Here is a 6,586-nt window from a genome sequence, read left to right as displayed (position 1 = left end):
GAAATCCTTGTGTTCTACCTCTACTTGAAGGTGGCAAGCCTTTCCGTATACTAAGTGGAAGGGGCTCATCCGGATGAGGTGTCTTGTACGCTATCCGATATGCCCAGAGCGCATCAACAAGTCTGGTGCTCTAGTCCTTTCTATGAGGTTTTACTATCTTCTCCAGAATACGCTTTATTTCTCTGTTAGATACCTCTGCTTGCCTATTGGTCTGGGGATGGTATGCTGTTGCCACTTTGTGAACTATCACATGCTTTTTCAGTAGTCCTGCTAATCTCCTGTTACAAAAGTGAGTGCCTTGATCACTCACGATTGCTCGTGGTGATCCAAAGTGACATATAATATGGTTTCTAACAAAGGAAACAACAGTGTTAGCGTCATCAGTACGGGTAGGAATTGCTTCCACCCATTTAGAAACATAATCTATGGCTAACAGTATATAAAGGTAACCACTAGAGTTTGGAAATGGACCCATGAAGTCAATGCCCCAAACGTCAAAAATTTTACAGAATAGCATAATCTGTTGGGACATCTCATCCCTCTTGGATATATTACCAAACCTTTGGCATGGGGAACAAGATGTACAAAAGGCAGCATCATCTTTAAAAAGAGTAGGCCACCAGAATTCACAGTCTAAAATTTTTCTAGCTGTTCTTTGAGGGCCAAAATGTCCTCCACTCTTAGAAGAGTGGTAGGCCTCTAAAATAGACTGGAATTCTGATTGGGGCACACACCTTCTAATTACCTGGTCAGCACCACACCTCCATAATATATGGATCATCCCATATATAATATTTGGACTCACTTTTCAGCTTGTCTCTTTGATGCTTAGTAAAATTGGGAGGGAAAGTATGGCTAACTAGATAATTAGCTACAGGTGCATACCAAGAAACTACTTCAGATACTGCATGCAAGCTATCAACTGGAAAAGCATCATTGATAGGAGTGGAGTCATCCTTAATGTGCTCAAGGCGACTTAAGTAATCTGCCACTAAATTCTGGGTACCACTCCTATCCTTAATTTCTAAATCAAATTCTTGCAGCAACAGTATCCAATGTATTAGCCTTGGTTTAGACTCTTTTTTAGTTAATAAATACTTTAGAGTTGCATGGTCTGAATACACTACCACCTTAGTACCAAGTAAATAGGCTCGGAATTTATCCAGAGCAAAAACAATAGCCAGAAGCTCTTTTTCAGTGGTGGTGTAATTAGACTAAGCAGCGTCTAAGGTCTTAGACGTATAAGCAATTATGAAAGGATCTTTACCTTTGCGCTGAGCCAGCGCCGCTCCTACTGCATGGTTGGAGACATCACACATAATCTCAAATGGCTGACTCCAGTCAGGTCCTCTCACAATCAGAGCTTGAGTTAGGACGATCTTCAGCTTATCAAATGCTTGCATACAATCCTCATTCAGCTCGAACTCAACATCCTTCTGTAGCAGTCTGGATAAAGGCAATGCTACCTTACTGAAGTCCTTAATAAATCTCCGGTAGAAACCTGCATGGCTAAGGAACAAACGGACTTCCCTCACGGAGGAGGGGTAAGGTAAACTAGAAATGACATCTACCTTTGTTGGATCTACAGAAATACCAGTATTAGAGACAACATGTCCTAGAACAATCCCTTGTTTTACCATAAAATGACATTTTTTAAAATTTAATACAAGGTTTGAACTAACACACTTGTCTAATACTCTATCTAAATTATCCAAGCAAAGGTTAAAGGAATCACCATAAACGCTAAAATCATCCATAAAAACTTCCATACAGCTCTCAATAAAATCTGAAAAGATACTCATCATGCATCTTTAGAAAATAGCCGGTGCATTACATAAGCCAAAAGGCATCCTTTTGTATGCATATGTTCCAAAGGGACATGTAAAAGTAGTCTTTTCCTGATCTTCAGGAGCTATATGAATTTGAAAATAGCCTGTATAACCATCTAAGAAGTAGTAATGGGATTTACCTGACAGGCGATCAAGCATCTGATCAATAAATGGCAAGGGGTAGTGATCCTTGTGAGTAGCTTGGTTGAGATGCCTATAATCAATGCAAACTCTCCATGAATTCTGCACTCTAGTTGTCAGGAGCTCTCCATGCTCATTCTTCACTGTTGTGACTCCAGAGTTCTTGGGTACCACTTGTACTGGACTGACCCATTCACTATCTAAGATGGGGTAGATGATATCAGCTTCAAGTAGCCTGGTCACTTCTTTCTTGACAACTTCTAAGATGGTGGGATTCAATCTTCTTTGGGGTTGACGGACAGGTCTTGCTCCCTCTTCTAAGAATATTCTATGCTCACAAACTTGAGGGCTGATGCCTACTATATCCGCCAAGCTCCACCCAATTGCTTTCTTATATCTTCTCAGCACATTAAGCAGCTGCTCCTCCTGTTGGAAAGTGAGTTTCCTTGCAATGATAACTGGGAACTTATGATTATCCTTAGGGTAAGCATACTTGAGGTGGGGAGGAAGAGGCTTTAATTCCAATTTCTGCTCATGGCTAGGCTCTGGATTATCTGGAATTAGTGATAATGGCAAAGTGTCCTCATTGTGTTCAGAGGGTGTCCCCACACTTGGACCTTGCTCTATGTGCCTCTCTTCTGCTTTTTCTTGGTGAACTTCAGCTACAGTTTCATCAATAATGTTGCACTGGAAGATAGAATGATCTTCTGGAGGGTGCTTCATAGTTTCATTTAAACTGAAACTCACTGCTCTACCATCTATCTCAAAGGATTAAGTTCCCGAGAATGCATCCAGCTTGAACTTCGAAGTCTTCAGGAATGGTCTTCCAAGCAGGATTGATGATGGTCTTCCTGAGTCATTAGGAAGCATTTCCAAGATATAGAAGTCAATGAGAAATGTGAGTCCCTTAATGCTCACTAGTACGTCTTCAGCAATTCCAACCACTGTAATAATGCTTTTATCTGCTAACACAAAACGAGCTGCCGACCTTTTTAAGGGAGGGAGCCTCAAAGCATCATATATAGACAATGGCATTATACTAACACACGCTTCTAAATCACACATGCAGTCAGAAAATATTACACCCCAATAGTACAGTTAACCATAAATGGACCTGGATCACTACATTTTTCAGGTATACCCCCCCCCATTAAAGCAGATATAGAACTACCTAAAGGAATAGTTTCTAATTCATTAATTTTATCTTTATGTATGCATAAATCCTTTAGAAACTTTTCATATTTAGGTACTTGTTGAATAACATAAAAAAGGGGAACAGTTACCTAAACCTTTTTGAAGATTTCTACCATTTTGGGATCAAATTCTATCTGCTTTCTAGACTTCCGTGCAAGGTGTGGAAATGGGATAGGAATGGCGCCACTTGCAGCTTCTGCTTCCTTTGGTACTCCATTCCTTGGCTGAGCTGCTTCTTCTTCAACCATGTCTTGTACTTCCTCTTTCTCTTCAGCATCTTCCCCTTCAACCATGTCTTCAACTGGGGCGTGTTCTTGTGGGCTTGGCTCCTCATGATTCCTCTCTTACAGTGTGGTTTTAGACCTCAAAGTGATGGCATTGATGCCACCCTTGGGGTTAGGTAAGGTTTGAGAAGGAATTCCACTAGAGCTTGAAGGCTGGTTGGTGGAAGCTGGTAATGAATCTATCCGGGAGACGAGAGCTTGCAAGGTGGCATTCAGACCATTTAAAGTAGAGTTCAGTGTAGTCTGCATGTCTTGTTGTTCTTGTGCAAGAGAACGAAGCATCTCGTCATTCGATGAGGAAGTAGGATAAGTGATCTGAGGGACCTGTTGTTGGTTGTGCTGGGGTCCTTGGGACTGCCTTAGGTGAGGTGCTCTGTAAGGCTGGTTCGGATTCTGCTGTTGATAGGAATGGTTCTGTTGATTCCGGTTCTGCTGATTGTTATTGTTATTCCACCTCTGATTTTTCTGGTTATCTCTGCCTCCTCTGTTATAGTTGTCCCTCCAGCCATGGTTGGAATTATCTCTCCAGCCCTGGTTGGAGTTGTCCTGCCACCCTTGATTATAATTCCCACCTTGGTTAGAGTTGCCGCCTTGTTGATTGTATCCTTAATTCGGGTGGTCATAGAAGTTATGAGTAGCTACCACAGTGTTGTCTTCTTGTTGGAGCTGCGGGCACTCATCAGTGTAATGACTATAATCAGCACAAATTCCGCATACTCTTTGGGAAACCAACTGTTGGCTTTGTTGTGGTGGGGGAGGCTGTTGTTGTTATTGTTGATTCAACTGCATCTGCTTCAGTAAGTTGGTCATTTCACATATAGCTTGTGTGACGGCAGTAGTCTCACTGCTAGAGAAAACCTCTGCAATAGCCTTTGAGTGGATGTTCCTGTACCTGTGATTCTGAGTGGACTCAGCTAAGTTGCTGATCAGTTGCCATACTTCATCTGCAGTCTTGTACTTTTTCAGGGAACCATTACTAGCACCATCCAGTGTAGTCTTATCCTGAGGCTTCATGCCTTGAGTGAAGTAGCTGATCAACACCAGCTTGTCAATCATGTGGTGGGGGAATGCGTCTAGAAGATTCTTGAAATGCTCCAAGTACTCATAGAGAGTTTCTGATTCACCTTGGATAATGCAGGAGATCTCTTTCCTTAATCTATCTGTAACTTCAGCTGGAAAGTATTTTTCTAAGAATTCTCTCCTGAGCGTATCCCAGTTGGTAACAGTTGCTTCAGGTTCGGAGTAATACCACTCCCTCGCTTTTTCCTCAAGAGAAAATGGGAAGACGGTTAACAGGATAGAAGTTTCATTTGCACCATGACGCCTAACAGTAGAACAGGCTGTCTGAAAATCCCTGAGGTGCTTGATAGGCTCCTGAGCAGGTAAGCCATGAAACTTGGGCATCAAGTTGATTAGTGCAGTCTTCAGTTCAAAATCTGCAGCCAGATTTGGATGACGCACTTGATACGGTTGCAGTGTAAAATCTGGGGCTCCAGCTTCCTGGAGAGTAATCCTCCTAGGTGCTGCCATATTATCTGCACGTGAATCAACTGAATTAGTAGTAGAGGAGCTTGTTTCTCCCTCAGATGGCGGTTCAGATTCGCCCTCAGATGAGATTGGTGAATCGATAACAGTCACTTCACCACCTTCAGAGGCTAACCGTCACCGAGCTTGCCTAATACGTGAAATAGTTCTTTCAATTTCAGGATCAAATGCGGCTAAGCTCGGATCAGGCAGTGAATGCGTCATTCAATGAGAGAAACATATAGCTCATGGTAATAAAATAAAATAAAATACGCAAATAAATAAAATTAAAAATATGTACACCAACTAATAATTTAGCACACAATTGTAACTCCTCGGCAATGGCGCCAAAAATTGATGTTGGGCGGAAGTTGATCGATTAAGAATTCAATTTAGGAAATACGTTGCGAGTATAGTTCTTAACCAGCAAAAATCTGCTCATCAATTTAGAAAGGTTGTCACAAAATTAGAATAAAAATACTGGGAGTATGAGTCCCAGGTCGTCTCCCAATGAGTTGCCAAAAGGGTGCTACCTTATTAATCAGGAGTTTTCTGGAAAATTTTGAGTTTGGGCAATGGGCAAATAAATGATTGTAAATTAAAGCAATGAAAATTAAAAGAAATTTATATATTCAGTAATAAAAGGCCTTGACTGGGGGAATGATTAATTGAAAGTTCTATTCTTGTTGAAATTTTCTCAAATGTAGTATAAAGAGGTTGTTATTTTCACTTACTTAACCCTTACTAAATAAAGGAAAGTCAAGTGATTGAGCTAGCTCTTATTCGCAAATCCTAGTCCTCTCCCTTGGGAAGAACTAGTGTTAGTAAATAGAGAATTAGCCAACAACTTCCAATTTAACTAATCATTTGAGCATTTCAACTCAAGTGTCTCCTCTTAATAAGTCGATCTACTAAACGAACCAATTTAATCCACTAAACCTTAAATCGAACCAGGAGAAATGCGAGATTTGCGAGAAAAATTTGATGTCATTATTGGTTATTTAAAATTTGATGTTAAGGCTTGTTTTATATATATATATATATATATATATATATATATATATATATATAACAAATTTGATTAAACTTAATACAAACAGCTTGAAATTTGATTAAACTTTGTTAAAAAATTCATTTAATACAAACCAAATCCTAAATAAAATTAATGTTCAAATCAGATAAATTTTTGGCTCAAAATTGATTCAAATCGCATAGCGAACATCCCTACTAGGCCTACTACGGATACAGAGCCAAAGGGCAACTGCTTTCTAAGAGCAACTCTAACCACCAAAATATGAGGCCCTATTTTTGATAAAAGTAGAGGCCAACCATTGAAGAAGAAGAAAAGAAAGTTCTTGCATGCTTTTCAAGAGGAAAAAATCCTTTTAAACATGATTTTTTATTGTCCAATAATAACTTACCACATGGCAAGGTATTATAAAAATAAATAATTAAATCATAATTAATTTATTAATAATTATAATAATTAATTATATTAAATAATTATATTTTTATTTAATAAAATCATTTAAATATTAATTAATTAAATAATTATATTAAATAATTATACATCTATTTAATTAATAATTTATATTAATTACCTTAGTTAGAAGA

Source organism: Arachis ipaensis, chromosome B3 (genome assembly GCF_059453495.1).
Source record: "Arachis ipaensis isolate K30076 ecotype BB chromosome B3, ASM5945349v1, whole genome shotgun sequence".
In the NCBI taxonomy this organism is placed as follows: domain Eukaryota; kingdom Viridiplantae; phylum Streptophyta; class Magnoliopsida; order Fabales; family Fabaceae; genus Arachis; species Arachis ipaensis.
This window is presented reverse-complemented; position numbering follows the sequence as displayed.